Raw genomic sequence first — 18,395 nt, forward strand, 5'->3', positions numbered from 1 at the left:
TGTCACCTGGGACTATACTCTCTGGAATTCAGAAGAATGAGAGGGGGGATCTTATAGAAACATACAAAATTTTGAAAGGGATAGATAAGATAGAAGTAGGAAGGTTGTTTCCATTCGTGGGTGAGACTAGAACTAGGGGACATTGCCTCAAGATTCAGGGGAGAAGACTTAGGACGGAGATGAGAAGAAACTGTTTTTCCCAGGGAGTGGTGAATCCTTGGAATTCTCCGCCCAGGGAAGCAGTTGGGAGCTGAGTTTAGGGACAGATCAGCCATGATCTTATTGAATGGCGGGGCAGACTAGATGGGCTGGATGGCCTACTCCTGCTCCTATCTCTTATGTTCTTATGTTATGTTTATCGTTGTAATGCTGATTAAGAATCATACAGCAAATCATTGCTTTTAATTTAGTAAACAATTACTAAATCACTAACTCAAGACATTCTCCCTTCTCCGATCTTCAATTGGATAGAACATAGAACATAATAATCTACAGCACATTACAGGCCCTTCGGCCACAATGCTGTGCCGCCCATGTAACCTGCTCTAGAAACTGCCTAGAATTTCCCCAGCGCATAGCTCTCTATTTTTCTAAGCTCCAGGTATCTATCTAAGGGTCTCTTAAAAGACCCTATTGTATCTGCTTCTACCACTGCCGCTGGCAGTGCATTCCACACACTCACCACTCTCTGTGTAAAAATCTTACCTCTGACATCCCCTCGGTACCTATTTCCAAGCACCTTAAACTGTGCCTCCTCATGTTCGCCATTTCAGCCCTGGAAAAAAGCCTCTGGCTGTCCACACCATCAATGCCTCTCATCAGCTGATATACCTCTATCAGGTCACCTCTCATCCTCTGTCGCTCTAAGGAGAAAAGGCCAAGTTCACTCAACCTATCCTCATAAGGCATGGTCCCCAATCCAGGCAACATCCATGTAAATCTCCTCTGCACTCTCTTTATAGTATCCACATCCTTCCCATAGTGAGGTGACCAGAACTGAACACAGTACTCCAAGTGGGGTCTGACCAAGGTCTTATATTGCCGTAACATTACCTCTCGGCTCTTGAACTCAATCCCACGGTTGATGAAGGCAAACACACCACACGCCTTCTTAACAACACTGTCAACCTGCACAGTGGCTTTGAGTGTCACTAGAAAATACAAAAACCTGATGTCATGTACAACCAAAATCGAAGACAGCTTCTACCCCACGGTTGTAAGACTATTAAATGGTTCCCTAGTATAATCAGATGATCTCTTGATCTCACAATCTACCTCGATTTGATCTTGCATTTTACTGATTACCTGCACTGCACCTTCCCTGTAGCAGTTACCCTTTATTCTGCACTGTTAATATTCTACCTTGCTTTGCGTCAATGCACTGTATAATGATATGATCTGTAGGAACAGTATGCAAGACAAGCTTTTCTCTATATCTTGATGCCTTTATTTTTATTTATTCTTGCCCTTTGATCTGCACTGCCCAGCGACCTCCCCCCACCCCCCAACTTAATCCGAGCCTAACCACAGGACAATTTACAATGACCAAATAAACTACCAATTGGTATGTCTTTGGACTGTGAGAGGAAACTCTTAGAGCACCTGGAAGAAACCCACTTGGTCACGGAGAGAACGTACAAACTCCTTACAGGTAGTGGTGGGAAATGAACCCGGGCCACCTGTACTGTAACTTTGTGTTAACCATTAAGATCCCATGCCTCCTCAGGCCTTTAGTAACTCAGCTTGAAAATTCCAATGCTACTTTTACCATCCTTGATCAGCTTTAGGCTACTTTCTTTAGAGGCAGATTAATGAAGAGAAACAATCTACTAAAGGTGAAACAAAACACAAAAATGCAATGGTGTGGATGTTGGAAAGATGAAGTTGAAAGGAAATGCTGGAAATATTCAACATGGCAGGCAGCACCTATACAGAGTCCAAGGTAAATGTACTATTAAGGTACATACATGGCACCATAAACAACCCTGAGCTTCATTTTCCTGAGGACATACTCAAGAAATCAGAGTGCAAAAGGCAACAAACTGTACAAATACAAAAAGAAAGAAATAATAATAATTAATAAGTAATAGATATTGTGAATATGAGATGAAGAATCCTTGAAAGTGAGTCATACGTTGTGGGAAAGTTCAATGATGGGGCAAGTGAAGTTGAGTGAAGTTATCTCTCTTGGTTCAAGAGCAAGATGGTTGAGGTGTAGTAAATGTTCCTGAACCTGGTGGTGTGAGCCCTGAGGCTTCTGTACTCCTTCCTGATGGCAGCAGCAAGAAGAGAGCATGATCAGGGTAATGGGGGTCCCTGATAATGTTTTTATTCTATTGTTATACCATTAAGCAAGGGGTCCTTGACCCCAGGTTGGGAGCCCCGGTCTTTGCCCGTAATGGGCTGGGCCACATCCTCTACTTTAGTAGGATTTTCTATTCAAGGGCATTGGTGTTTCCATACCAGGCTGTGATGCAGGCAGTCAATATACTCTCCACTAGACATCTATAGAAGTTTGTCAAAGTTTTAGATGTCATGACGAATCTTCGCAAACCCGTAAAATAACACTGGTTCTTTATAGCCACTGTTCATTTTGAGATATAGTAAAATACTAAGTGATCACTTCTGTAGTTGCAAGTGTAGGGGGGGGGGGAAGAATCTCAAAGATAGAGTAACCTTTCAAGTTAGTAAACACTTCAGCTTTGAAAGGTGAGTCTTTGTGGAATCTATTGGAACTCTTTCTCTAAGGACAATAACTACAAGGATAGGTGGTAATTTTAAACTACATGTAATTTTAGTGGTTAGCAGAATGCTTTATAGTATTAACGATGTGGATTAATTTCCTGCTGCCTGTAAGGGGTTTGTACGTTCTCCCCATGACTGTGTGGGTTTCCTCCGAGTGCTCCGGTTTCATCACACAGTTCAAAGGCGTACCAGTTAGTTGGTTAATTAGTCATTGTAAATTGTTTTGTGATTAGGCTTGTGGTTAAATTAGGGGTTTGGTGGGCAGTGTGGCTCAAAGGGCTGGAATGGCCTTTTGCATGATGTATCTTAGTAAATAAATACAATTAGATAGATTTTTGTTAAAAGGGTTAAAGGGTATGGGGCAAGGACAGGTGCATTTTGGGAAATCACAGGTCAGCCATGATTGTAGAATAAGTTTGTCCGGACATCGCCTGTGCTGATCTTCTTAAATTGATCTACCTTTTTGGAATTTAACTTTCTAAATTCCAATGGATTCCTTGATCTGCAGAAAGTAGCTTGGGAGTGAAAAGATCAGTTGGAGTTTTTTTTATTTATTGGAGAGCTTTACTGCTTACTGAGAGCTTTTTTATCCTTTCCACACACAAGCTGAAAGAGATAAAAGGCAGATGCCCGGTAATCTCTCAAACGTTAAATAATAAGTGTTTGTCTACAGGTATATCCTTTTCGGCGTTGTAGAATAATCCTAATCCTGTATAATGGACATCAGTACCAAAATCCGTTTTGTATCTTACCAGAGGAAACTACGGATATAATCCAGAAATGAAACAAACAGGGTGCTGAAAGCATTTCCAAGATTTTTTTTGCTCAAGATGCATCTCATGAAAACTTACTACTTCAGATAGGAAGAAAAATAGAAAATTATTGGTTATCTTTTTTTTAAAGGTACTTTTGATTCTTTGAAAGATGGCATTTGAGATATATCCCCCATCTTCAGTCAAAGAGAACTTGATCAAAAGGGAGAAAAAGAAAATCAAACCCTAAACTTAATCTTAAGTAACTCCGATTCATAGCAGAACTTTCTCAAGATGAAAAGTTCTTATAACCTTGAATGCATATACAGTGCCTCCTTTGTTTGGACATACTTCTTACTGCTGACTTTGAGAAAGAACAAGGGATGAATTTAAAAATATTTTTGTAACAAAAGGAAAAGTGAGTTATGGTATAAAATTGGACATTATCTGGTATGGAAGCCTATCAATGTTGTCAGGTGTGATATAAGAGCTGAATTAGGCCATTTGGCCCATCGAGTCTGCTCTGCCTTTTCATCATAGCTGACCCATTTCATCACGCTGCGATTGGATAGAAGATAGAAGATGGAATAGGGATAACCTTACTCACCCCAACACAGAGGTTTCACCTGATTCCACAACCTATGGACTCACTTTCAAGGACTCTACAGCTCCTGCTCTCCATATTTATTTATTAATCATTCATTATTATTATTTTGTTTTACTTTTAGTATTGGCATGTTCTCTTTTGCACATTAGTCATTTTGTATGTCTTTGTGTAGGTGTTTTTCACTGATTCTATTGTGTTTCTTTGTATTGGTTATGAATGCCCACAAGTAAATGTATCTCAGGGATGTATACAATGACATACCTGTCATCATCATCATTATGTGTTGTGTCATATGATGTGGGTGATCATGATTGCTCTTGGCAAATTTTTCTACACAAGTGGTTTGCCATTGCTTTCTTCAGGGCAGTGTCTTTACAAGACAGGCAACCCCAGCCGTTATTGATACTCCTCAGAGATTGTCTGCCTGGCGTCAGTGGTTGCATAACCAGGACTTGTGATCTGCACCAGCTGCTCACAGGACCATCCACTACCTGCTCCCATGGCTTCACGTGACCCCGATCAGTGGGGAGGCGGTTGCTAATCAGGTGCTACGCCTTGCCCAAGGGTGACCTTCAGATTAGCAGAGGGAAGGAGCACCTTGCACCTCCTTTGGTAGAGATATATCTCCACCCAACCACCCTTATATATGTGCATATATGTACTTTGATAATAACTATAACTTTTTGAACTTTGAGTAGTCCGATTTATAGTTAGTCTGCAACTCGGTTTAAAGCACCCTGTTTCGTTAGATCATGCACAGAAAAGCGGTGTTTAATACTCACACCAGAGTTTGCTGATAATGTGTTAAAAATATAGGATTACTGTCTGTAAAAGTTCCATTGATTAGGTATCACTTTGATTATGTTATGTTTACATAGGGGCTGCAGTTACAATCTGCTGTAGTTTAAAAGCACATTGGTTAGCATAACACGTTACAGTAGAGGTGACCTGGGTTCAGTTCCCACTGCTGTCTGTAGGAGTTTGTACGTTCTCCCTGTGACTGCCTGTGTTTCCTCCGGGTGCTCCGGTTTCCTCCCACAGTCCAAAGATGTACTGGTTGGTAGGTTAGTTGGTCATTGTAAATAGTCTTGTGATCAGGCTAGGATTAAATCAGGGATTGCTGGGTGGTTCAGCTCGAAGAGCCAGAAGGGCCTGATCCACGCTGTATCTCAATAAATAAATAAATACAAACACGAAACTCTGCAGAAGCAGGAAATCAAAAGCAACTGATTTTGATTTTTTCGAAAGAAAATGCTGGAGGAACTCAGCAGGTCGAGAAGCACCAATGGAAAAGAGTAAGCGGTCTTGGGCCAAGACCCTTCTTCAGGACAGCTGCTCATACGACCATACACTGCCTGCTCCCATGCTTCATGTGACCCCCACTGGGGGTGGGGGGGAGAGATGCACTAAGCAGGTGCTTACGCCTTGCCCAAGAGCGACCTGCAGGCTAGCAGAGTGCCTTCCACCTCCTTTGGTAGAGACATGAGCCATATCTCCAACACCCCCCCGACCCCACCCTGTTAACATCAGTCATTGTTTAATTGTGATTAATAAATAGGTGGTGCCTGCTCTGGAATGTAATTAAACACTAAGTTTGGTGATATTAGGTTTGCAGCAGTCATAGGGTTAAGGCAATTACCTTTGCAAGATGCATCATCCCATTTTTATTCGCTGGGCTTGCTTTCGACATGCCATAGATCACTCTTTTAATTATAAAGGGCAGTTATTCAGAAGCTGATAAGAGGGTAACCCTCAATTTCCTGTTCAGTGGGAGCACTTCTGAGACTTCCAAATACCGGCAGCTGCCAAGCATAAATTTGCTTCTCCCTCTACAAGTTTTATTAAGATCCTTGCTTTATTTTTCTTGGTGTTATTTCATTTGTGGTGAAACCTGGTGGTATTAAAGAAGTCAGTCTTATAACACTGCCTTCTCATGTCAGTCAATAACACACCAAGGACAATCCACAACGCTAGCTTTATCGAAGACAAGAAAACATGTTTGTTTTCTTATCGCTAGGGGATTGAAAAGGTTGCCTGTAAAAACATGATAAAAATTCAGTAATTCTCGTTTATCGTGCAATATTAGACCATAAGACCATAAGACAAAGGAGCAGAAGTTGGCCATTCGGTCCATCGAGTCTGCTCCACCATTTTATCATGAGCTGATCCATTCTCCCATTTAGTCCCACTCCCCCACCTTCTCACCATAACCTTTGATGCCCTGGCTATTCAGATACCTATCAATCTCTGCCTTAAATACACCCAAAGACTTGGCCTCCACTGCCGCCCATGGCAACAAATTCCATAGATTCACCACCCTCTGGCTAAAAAAATTTCTTCGCGTCTCTGTTCTGAATGGGTGCCCTTCAATCCTTAAGTCATACCCTCTCGTATTAGACTCCCCCATCATGGGAAACAACTTTGCCACATCCACTCTGTCCATGCCTTTTAACATTCAAAATGTTTCTGAGGTCTCCTCTCATTCTTCTAAACTCCAAGGAATACAGTCCAACAGCGGACAAACGTTCCTCATACGCTAACCTTCTCATTCCCGGAATCATTCTAGTGAATCTTCTCTGAACCCTCTCTAATGCCAGCACATCCATAAGGAGCCCAAAACTGCCCATAGTACTCCAAGTGTGGTCTTACCAGTGCCTTATAGAGCCTCAACATCACATCCCTGCTCCTATACTTTATTCCTCTAGAAATGAATGCCAACATTGCATTCACCTTCTTCACCTCCTGGTGAAGGTCAACCTGGAGGTTAACCTTAAGGGTATCCTGTACGAGGACTCCCAAGTCCCGTTGCATCTCAGAACTTTGAATTCTCTCCCTATTTAAATAACAGTCTGCCCGTTTATTTCTTCTGCCAAAGTGCATAACCATACGCTTTCCAACATTGTATTTCATTTGCCACTTCTTTGCCCATTCTTCCAATCTATCCAAGTCTCTCTGCAGACTCTCTGTTTCCTCAGCACTACCGGCCCCTCCACCTATCTTTGTATCATCAGCAAACTTAGCCACAAAGCCATCTATTCCATAATCCAAATCGTTGATGTACAACGTAAAAAGAAGTGGCCCCAACATGGATCCCTGTGGAATGCCACTGGTAACCGGCAGCCAACCAGAATAGGATCCCTTTATTCCCACTCTTTGTTTCCTGCCAATCAGCCAATGCTCTATTCACGTATGTAACTTTCCCATAATTCCATGAGCTCTTATCTTGTTAAGCAGCCTCACATGTGGCACCTTGTCAAAGGCCTTCTGAAAATCCAAATATATAACATCCACTGAATCTCCCTTGTCTAGCCTACTTTAATTTCCTCAAAAAATTGCAATAGGCTTGTCAGGCAGGATTTTCCTTTAAGGAAACCATGCTGAGTTCTGCCTATCTTGTCATATGCCTCCAGGTACTCCGTAACCTCATTCTTGACAATTGACTCCAACAACTTCCCAACCACCGATGTCAAGCTAACAGGTCTATAATTTCCTTTTTGCTTCCTTGCCCCCTTCTTAAACATCAGAGTGACATTTGCAACCTTCCAGTCCTCTGGAACCATGCCAGAATCTATTGACTTCTGAAAGATCATTGCTAATGCCTCCGCAAGCTCCTTCAGAACATGAGGGTGCATTCCATCTGGTCTGGGAGATTTATCTACCCTTAGACTATATTGATTTATAAAAAAAATTACTGAGATACAAGCCCTTTGAACCTTCCAAGCCACACTGCCCAGCAATCCTCTGATTTAATCCTAGCCTAATTACAATGACCAATTAACCTACCAACTCTTTCCACTGAGTGAGGAAACTGGAGCATCTGGCGAAAACCTACACACACACAGGAAGGAACTCACAAATTTGCTTATAGAGGATGCCGGAAATGAACTCAGTAGTGATGTCTGTGCAAGGTTATTCTGCCATTTTGGCTGACATGTGACCTCCCACCGTGCACTTGTCTTTGCCCCATTTCAATTAACCCTTTTAACAAAAATCTAACAACATTTATTTATTTATTGAGATACAGCGTGGAACTGGCCATGGAGAAATGATATCAGGGCATCTGGAATCCATCAATGCTGGCTGATTATTGTTGGACATGGAAGTGAGAAGCCTCAGATGCTGAGGACAAATGAAAATCATCAACAAAACATTTTTAGCTTATTTGAAAGTGTCAACACTGTTATGCAATTAAACACATCATATTCAATAAAAGTTAATTTCTTGTTTTTCCAAATTCCTATGTGATACAAGTAGTCTGAAATTATATTTGTGTTCAGCTTCAAGCGGTCTATCATAAACAAAAAAATTCTGAGGAAGCAACACAGATGAAAAAGTTTGTTGTCCAGTGTAACATGAGTAATGTGAGGTTTCATCAGCGGAGTTTAATTCAATAAAATGATAGCTCACAGGAATTATTTTTGCCCACAACTAACCTGTATTATTAATACTTTATCAGCAAACCAAGGTGCTAGCAGTTCACTTCAGTGCATGCCCCAACTAAACGGGAGCTTTAAGCCAAATTACTGACTATCTATAAGTCGAAACTTTCTAAGTTCAGAAAGTTCAAAGTGAATTTTTTTTTTTGGTAATTTAAAATATTTATTTTAGGTATACTTTTCAGTTAAAAGTTCCATTCCATAATTGTAATTTGTATTGAGTTTACTCTGATTCGGATGCAAGGTCTTCAAAAGGTCTATAACATAAAGATGTTGATGTCAACATTGATTATTATAAGAGTCCACTTCCAAATATTCCCAAAGTTGCAGTTTAACAAGCATTAAGCACAGCCCTTTATGAATATTAAACAAATTCCTAATCACAGCCTTCATCCTCAGAAAACTGTTCATTTGACTATTTTCCATTAACCCTTACGTTGCTAAATATGCACTGTGCAAAGATTAGAAGAAATGCTTTTACTTTGTATCTTAGGGGATAAACTTTCTTCCCACAGATGTGTTTAGTCTTTTCACATGAGAGCTTAGATTCCTATTTGAAATATAACCTAATTCCAGACATGGAAGCAGTTGGAAGTACAAACATTTATCCAATGGAGAGATAAGTAAGGGCATTTCAACTGAAAAATATAGTTGACAAAACTTGTATTGCTGAAAATAGTATAAGACATTCATCACAGATACGTTGGTTACATCTTAGTATTGAATCCTTCAAGATAAAGTATTACTGAATAGTAGAACACAAATGAGTTGCCAGTAAGCTGTGCATTCTTGTAGTGAATTACTTTAGGAGGATGCAAAGTTCTGCCAGCTTCAGCAACAATAAAGCATTGAAGAATCCAAACAGAACAGCCATATTTGAAAAGTTCATAGTGCTGTGCAGTTTTAATAAGTGTTGCTTCTTCTTAGGTACAGAAAATGCAGGGTTTTGAAAAAATAGTGTTACTATTCTCGCTTTTAACAAGCATAATTAAAGTTCAATTCAATTCTATTCCATCACCCAATTTCTCAAAGTAAATTTATTATCAAAGTACATATATGTACTTGTATTTAAGGTTGGTGGGTGGAGATATGTCTCTAGCAAAGGAGGTGTAAGACATTCCTTCCCTCTGCTAGCCTGCAGGTCACCCTTGGGCAAGGGGTAGCACCTGCTTAGTCTTAGTCCCCCAACACCGATCAGGGTCACGTGAAGCCATGGAAGCATGGGAGATGGTCGTATGAGCAGCCGGTGTGTATCACAAGTCCTGGTTTTGTGATCACTGATGCCAGCTGGACCATCTCTGAACAGTATTGATAATGGCTGGGGGGTGGGGGGTGGTGTCACTTGTCTTGTAAAGACACTGCCCCATAAGAAGGCATTGGCAAACCACTTCTGTTGAAAAATTTGCCAAGAACAATCATGGTCAAAAGACCATGATCACCCACATCATACGATACAGCACATGATGATCTCAACCCCATTCTCCTGCCTTCTTCCCGTAACCCTTGACAGCCTTACTAATCAGGAAACGATCAACCTCTGGTTTATATAAACCCAATGACTTGGCCTCCACATGACCCTGATTGGGGGGGATGGGGTCTAAGCATCTGCTGCACCTTGCCCAAGGGTAACCTGCACTCTAGTGGAGGGAAGGAGTGCCTTACACCGCCTTTGGTGGAGACGTATCTCCAGACCACCACTCAGCATGGGGTTGCTGTTCCTCCCTGCTCCTTGCAGCACATCGGGCAGCAACCTTGCCTTTTCTTCAGCAGTTATCTGTGTTTTACGAGGCAGAGTTGCTAGCTCGATCTTCAACCCAGCAAGGATGGAAAGCATGTAAGGAGCCTGCTGCATTCATTTACCTTGAAGTCTGGTGCTGATGGCACTACACCTCCAGGTGGCTAGAATGGGGTTGAGAGGAGATAATAGAACAGCTCTGATTCTTGATTGGTCAGGTCCTGAAGGGATAGGGGGAGAAGGCAGGAAATTGGGGCTGAGAGGGAAATGGATCAGATATAATGAAATGGCGGAGCAGACTCGATTGGCCAAATGGCCTAATTCTGCTCCTATATCTTATATAGGCATCCGTTAGTCTCATGAGACCATAGATTTGCACCTTGGAAGGTTTCCAGGGCGCAGGCCTGGGCAGGGTTGTATGGAAGACCAGCAGTTGCCCATGCTGCAAGTCTCCCCTCTCCACACCACCAATGTTGTCCAAGGGAAGGGCGTTAGGACCCATACAGCTTGGCACCAGTGCTGTCACAGAGCAATGTGTGGTTAAGTGCCTTGCTCAAGGACACACACGCTGCCTCAGCCAAGGTTCGAACTAGCGACCTTCAAATCACTAGACGAACATCTTAACCACTTGGCCACGCACCAACACCATATCTTATGGTCTTATGGTTTTAATGTGGAATGGCAAAACGGACTCAATAGGCCGAATAGCCTAATTCTGCTCCAGTGTCTTATGGCCTTGAAATAGAAGAAACGAGGAATGCATGGGTTACAAAATGCATGGTCGACGAGCACTTGTGTTTTATACGGGACCCTGCACATACTTCAAGACAAATGTTCCCGGGTTCGAATCCAGCAGTCTCCTTGCATGCTTTCCATCTGTGCTGTGTTGAGCATTGAGCTAGCATCTTGGCCTTGTAAAAAGCAGACAAATGCTGAAGTGGATGGAATAGGGGACTTGTGTTGGTGGGGCAGGGAAAAGCGTAGATAATTTGATTAAATACATTCATGAAAAAACCAGATTTGTGGGAAAGGCAGCTACAACGTCCTGGTTATTTTTCTCAGGGAAAAGACAAACAATTTTATAATGATGGTGTTTGCTTTCGGGGGAGGGAATCTCCTTGTTCCTCCAATTCTTTGTGTGTGTCTCTCTCTAAAAAGGCAAACTTCTTTGCACGGACTGAATATTTAGTGGTTTAAAGAGAGAGAAAAATAAAAGGAAGAAGTCAATGTCTGTGGTACAAATACACACCTACAAATTACACACAAACTCTGTCAGTGGGTAAATAAAGACAATGGTGCATTATAATTTGGTCTATTATCTCTTTCAGTGGCCTTTGTTCTGCATGTAATACCCACAGTAAGCATTATGGGTAGTGTCAATGATTGGTCTGATTGCTATTCTGCCTTTAAAGGATTCCAACAATGGGCAGCCCATATCTCCTGCAATCCAAAGTACTGGAATGCAAGTGAAATAATGATTACGTCCAAAAAAAAACAACTTATGTGCACTTAGTTGTGATTGCTTGGAGTGCGAGGAGCTAAAGAGGTGCCAGAGGTTTCTGAGGACCTAGACGACTTCTTTGAGCTCATTCATGAAGCAGCTTAAATCTTCTGTTCTCATGTCTGTTCTTTTCCCTTTCAAGGTGGCTGGGCTAAAACTGCGTTCTTCGCTGACGGTGGGTTCTCGCTCTTTGGAACTTGCTGATGCTTTCTGCTGGAATAAGTTTGGGGGGGAAGGGAGAGGGTTGATGCTTTGCCGCTGCTTGTGTGTTGGGGAGGGGGCTTTGGAGTTCTAACATTTTCTGTCATTCATTCTTTGGTGTTCTTTTCTGTTTCATGGATGTCTGTGAAGGGTAAAGATTTTAAGTTGCAGACATCCCACCCTTCAAAAACTCATTTCAGGGAGGTAGCACCCCTGTCCCCCACAACCCCATATTCACCGCCCCCCCCCCCCGGCCGACCTCAGAGCAGTCTGTATCAATGAATTTGTTAATTTCGCTAGACACCAGATTCGTAAGTATTTTGTGAGACAGCTGACTTCTGAATTTTGTGTTAATGTGATGCACCATGCTGAATGCCCTTTCTACATCACAATTAGAATTTGGCAGCACCAAAAGCAGCTTCATCAACTGTCAGAGCTCTTTGAATCTCAACTGCCCTGTGCTCACAGATTTTACTTTGGACAGCTTCCCCCAGAACTCATCAACTGGCAAATTTTTGTAGTTTGGCACCAGTCCTTCAGGTTAGTTGAGACATAATCCAGAACTTCCAAGTGGAGCTGTTCTCTTGCATCTGCCTTGATCACATTTGGAAATCTCTCTGCCAAAGTCAAAATCTGGCCTGGATTCACCTCATCTTGGCTCTCTGTATTGACTACTGACAGATTTTTCAAGATTTGGTCTCTCATTGGGAACTTCTCCAAGATTTTTTGAAAGCACCTGACATAGAATTATCTGGTATCTTTGAAGAACTGCTTTGTCTTGTCAGGGGGATCTCTTGTGCTTCCTCACTTAGCAACTGCCTCCTTGCCAGGTACCCAGTAAAAAGCTCTTCATCTGGGAGGTAAATTTCAGGGTTGCTCACATCTATCTCCTGAATGTTCTGTTCTGTCAATACCTTTGGCTCAATAAATCTGCTTGCAGGAACTCTTCTACACTCTGATCCAACTTGAAGAGGATAGGTGCCTTGTTTTGAAAAATCAAATTGAATTTGTCAAAACATTGTGTGACATTGTGGAGAAAGCATGTGTATATTTTCATTTAGGCGTCCTTCAGCCTCTTCTGAAGATGAGATGACTTCTGATTCTCACTCTTTGACTCAAAATATGAAATAAAGGCTGGCCATTGGTGGAGCAGATGGTCCAAACCTTTTCCTAACGAAAGCCCAGCGTGTAGGACAATGCTTTTGTACTCTCTGCTGGGCAACATTGCAGAACTCTTGAAACTGTTTTAGCTCTTCTCTTCATTTGGAACTTTTCTCAAAGTAGTAGTAGATGTCAATGAGCAGTTCTTCAGGTGACATTGAGAGCTGCTTAGCAGCAGTTTTGGTACAAATGTTGACCAGGTGACTTGGACAGCCAACGCTGTAAATATGAGGGGCTGTGCTTTCACTCTTGACAAGACAGAGTTGTTTTTGCCAATCATCACATTGCAGTTGTCACTGCTAAATCCTACACAATTAGACCATTCAAGGCCTTTGTCATGCATGGATGATGCATTGCAGTTGAATATGTTTTCAGCTTTGGCATCAGTGCACACTGGCATATCTACAAATCCAATTATTACCTAATCCTGTGTTTCATTCTAGTACCTGGCTAAAATGGCACATTCCTTCTCACACATGATATCGTTGCTTTCATCAGCCACAGTACTGTATGGCCTTTTTGCTGTCCGGATGAACTTGTACAGATCCTCTGAACATTCAGCTTCAAGTGCCATGTTCACAATTGCTGCTGTCTTAGTTGATGAGCAGGCATAGTTTTTTTGCTATTTCTGTACTTATATTATATTATCAATAGACAATAGACAAAAGACAATATGTGCAGGAGTAGGCCATTTGGCCCTTTGAGCCAGCACTGCCATTCACTGTGATCATGGCTGATCATCCACAATCAGTAACCTGTTCCTGCCTTCTCCCCATATCCCTTGACTCCGCTATCTCTATTATGGAGTCGTTTTTTTATTCTACTACAACTTTAAGCACGTCTACAGGGAGTTTGGCCTCATCACGTAGGACATCAATAGAGTAGCTCCTTAGCAGCTAGCCAGCTAGTTTAAATAACGTTAGCTATGCTAATGAACGAATGACACCTGTTAAACTCACCTCAACATGTCTTTTACAGTCATCTGGGCAATAGAAAAGTCACTGTTGCAAACAGTACAGCGAGCAACACTGTCAATATTTTTGACCCCTATTAGGCAGGGGTACACTTTAGTGTAGTCTGGGGTGAAATGCGTTTTATATATATTTTTGAAACACTCTGCCATGGCGGTGCAGGACACGAAACTGTACTGATGGAGAGACTGAGGTCGACTGTAAAGCCCGCCCACAGAGAAAACTGATAGGTCCACTTAGCACAAAGAGAGACCAATCAGGATGCTGGCTCTTGCTCCCGCTCTCGATCTCGCTCTCGTTTCCGTTCATGCTCCCGCTCTCCCTCTCAAAAAAACCAATTTCCAGGATATTGTATATAATTTGCGGGTGTCAGGGAGCTGCCATCAATATGCAGGAGACTCCCGGAACTTCCGGGAGAGGTGGGATGTCTGAAGTTGTATACTGCATATATTCTCTGATATAAAATTAAACCATTGAAAGTGGTTTCTTTAACGTAGTAAGATAACCCAAAGTAGTTTTCCAGAGTCATAGAGGTATAGAACACTACAGCACTGAAGCAGACCCTTCAGCCCATCTAGTCTGTGCCAAACCTTTAACCTTTTCAGTCCCAGCAACCTGCATCAGAATCATAGCCCTCCATACCCCTCCCATCCATGTACTCTTTATCTCATTATCTCATGTTCTCGTTATTTATGGCTAATTCTGTATATTTGCATTTGCACAGTTTGTTGTCTTCTGCATTCTGGTTGAACCTTCATTGATCCTGTTTTGGTTACTATTTTATAGATTTGCTGAGTATGCCCACAGGAAAATGAATCTCAGGGTTGTATATGGTAATGTACAGTATACGTACTTTGATAATCAAATTTACTTTGAACTCTGAACTTTGAAATTTTGCTCTTTAATGTTGAAATGGACCCTGCACCAACCACTTGCACTGGCAACTCATTCCACACTCTCACTACCCTCTCAGTGAAGACATTTCCCCTTATGTTCCCCTTAAACTTCTTACCTTTCACCTTTAACCCAATGACCTCTAGTTGTAGTTCCACCCAGCCTCAGCAGACCCAGTCCGCCCCGATCAAAATCACACAAAATAGCAATAAAGAAAGTAACCAGAAACACATCAGAATATGAACAGCAGAGTCCAATCCACAAACTGCGCTGATCAAACCTAATACAGAGGTGAAAGAGATTACATAGAAGTAATTACCAAATCCAGAGTGACACACACAGAATGCTGGGGTAACTTAGCGGGTGAGGTAGCATCTACAGAAATGAATAAACAGTCAATGTTTTGGGCGGAGACTGAGAAGGAAGGGGGAAGATGCCAAGAAAAAGGTAGTGAAAGCGAAAGGGGGCTAGCTGGAAGGTGATAGGTGAAGCCAGGTGAGTAGGAAAGGTAAAGGACTGGAGAATAAGGAATCCGATAGGAGAGGAGAATGGACCAAGGGAAGGAGGAGAGGATCCAGGAGGAGGTGAGAAGAGGTAAAATGTCACGAATGGGGAATAGAGGAAGAGAAGGGGATTTTTTTTTCCCTGGAAAGAGAAATCAATATTCCTGCCATCAGGTTGGAGGCTACCCGGACGGAATATAAGGTGTTGTTCCTCCAACCTGACTGTGGCTTCATCTTGACAGTAGAGGACGCCGTGGATAGACATCAGAATGGGAATGGGACATGGAGTTAAAATGTGTGGCCACTGGGAGATCCTGCTTTCTCTGGCAGACAGAGCGTAGGTGTTCAGTGAAACGGTCTCCCAGTCTGCGTCGGGTGTCACCAATATATAGAAGGCCACATCGGGAGCACCGGACGCAGTATATCACCCCAGCCGACTCACAGGTGAAGTGTCACCTCACCTGGAAGGACTGTCTGGGGCCCTGAATGGTGGTAAGGGAGGAAGTGTAAGGACATGCGTAACACTCAGCTGTCCAGCTCTTAGCTCCATCCCTCTCCCTCCTGTCTTCTCCTATCATTTCGGATCTCCCCCTCCCCCTCCCACTTCCAATCTCTTACTATCGCTTCTTTCAGCTAGTCCTGACGAAGGGTCTCGGCCCGAAACGGCGACTGTACCTCTTCCTATAGATGCTGCCTGGCCTGCTGAGTTCACCAGCAATTTTTATGTGTGTTGCTTGAAATTCCAGCATCTGCAGATTTCCTTGTGATTGTGTTTTTAAATAAGATGAGAGTGATGAGTCTTTGTGTTAAATGAAGACAGAACAATTCTGTCTCCACTCCTGTGTTTCTGGCTTCTCTCCGGTGTTGTTTGACTTCTCCAGTGTGTTCAACACCATCCGCCCTGCTCTGCTGGGGGAGAAGCTGACAGCGATGCAGGTGGATGCTTCCCTGGTATCATGGATTCTTGATTACCTGACTGGCAGACCACAGTACGTGAGCTTGCAACACTGTGTGTCCGACAGAGTGATCAGCAGCACTGGGGCGCCACAGGGGACTGTCTTGTCTCCCTTTCTCTTCACCATTTACACCTCGGACTTCAACTACTGCACAGAGTCTTGTCATCTTCAGAAGTGTTCGGATGACTCTGCCATAGTTGGATGCATCAGCAAGGGAGATGAGGTTGAGTACAGGGCTACGGTAGGAAACTTTGTCACATGGTGTGAACAGAATTATCTGCAGCTTAATGTGAAAAAGACTAAGGAGCTGGTGGTAGACCTGAGGAGAGCTAAGGTACCGGTGACCCTTGTTTCCATCCAGGGGGTCAGTGTGGACATGGTGGAGGATTACAAATACCTGGGGATACGAAGTGACAATAAACTGGACTGGTCTAAGAACACTGAGGCTGTCTACAAGAAGGGTCAGAGCCGTCTCTATTTCCTGAGGAGACTGAGGTCCTTTAACATCTGCTGGACGATGCTGAGGATGTTCTACGAGTCTGTGGTGGCCAGTGCTATCATGTTTGCTGTTGTGTGCTGGGGCAGCAGGCTGAGGGTAGCAGACACCAACAGAATCAACAAACTCATTCGTAAGGCCAGTGATGTTGCGGGGATGGAACTGGACTCTCTGACGGTGGTGTTTGAAAAGAGGATGCTGTCCAAGTTGCATGCCATCTTGGACAATGTCTCCCATCCACTACATAATGTACTGGGTGGGCACAGGAGTACATTCAGCCAGAGACTCATTCCACCAAGATGCAACACAGAGCGTCATAGGAAGTCATTCCTGCCTGTGGCCATCAAACTTTACAACTCCTCCCTTGGAGGGTCAGACACCCTGAGCCAATAGGCTGGTCCTGGATTTATTTCATAATTTACTGGCATAATTTACATATTACTATTTAACTATTTATGGTTCTATTACTATTTATTATTTATGGTGCAACTGTAATGAAAACCAATTTGCCCCGGGATCAATAAAGTATGACTATGACTATGTTAGATTAGATTAGATTCAGCTTTATTGTCATTGTGCCGAGTGCAGATACAAAGCCAATGAAATGCAGTTAGCATCTGACCAGAAATGCAAAGAATAGTGTTATTTACAAAATAACTGCAAATAAAAAAGTGCTACAGCACACAAATATAAAAGTATTGAGACAGTACTTTATGGATGCAATACTGCTTAGCGCTGTGATGTGAGGTTCAGCAGGATCACAGCCTCAGGGAAGAAGCTCTTCCTGTGCCTGCTGGTGCGAGAGCGGAGGCTCCTGTAGCGCCTACCGGATGGGAGGAAAGTAAAAAGTCCATGGTTAGGGTGAGATGCACCCCTGATAATGCTTCTCGCCCTGCCCGGGCAGCGTTTACGGTAGATGTTCTCAATGGTGGGCAATTGGGTGCTGATAATCCGCTGGGCGGTTTTCACCACACGCTGGAGTGCTTTGTGGTCTGATACGGGACAATTGCCAAACCGCACTGAGATGCAGTTGGTGAGTATGCACTCAATGGTACAGTGGTAAAAGTCCATCAGTATCCTGGGACAGAGGTGAGCTTTCTTGATGCTCTGCAGGAAATAAAGGCGCTGTTGTGCCTTTTTGATCAGGATGGAGGAGTTCAGGGACCAGGTGAGATCCTTGGAAATGTGGACACCAAGGAATTTGAAGCTTGATACACGCTCCACTACAGTTCCTTTGACATAGATGGGGATGTGAGTGTGGCTCCTATCATGCCTGAAGTCCACAATGATCTCCTTGGTCTTCTGGATGTTAAGGGTCAGGTTGTTGTCGGCACACCACAGGCCAGGTGCTGGACCTCGTCCCTGTAGGCAGTCTCGTCATCCCCTCTGATCAGACCAACCACGGTGGTGTTGTCTGCGAACTTGATTATGGAGTTA

Source organism: Mobula hypostoma, chromosome 21 (assembly GCF_963921235.1).
Source record: "Mobula hypostoma chromosome 21, sMobHyp1.1, whole genome shotgun sequence".
In the NCBI taxonomy this organism is placed as follows: Eukaryota; Metazoa; Chordata; class Chondrichthyes; order Myliobatiformes; family Myliobatidae; genus Mobula; species Mobula hypostoma.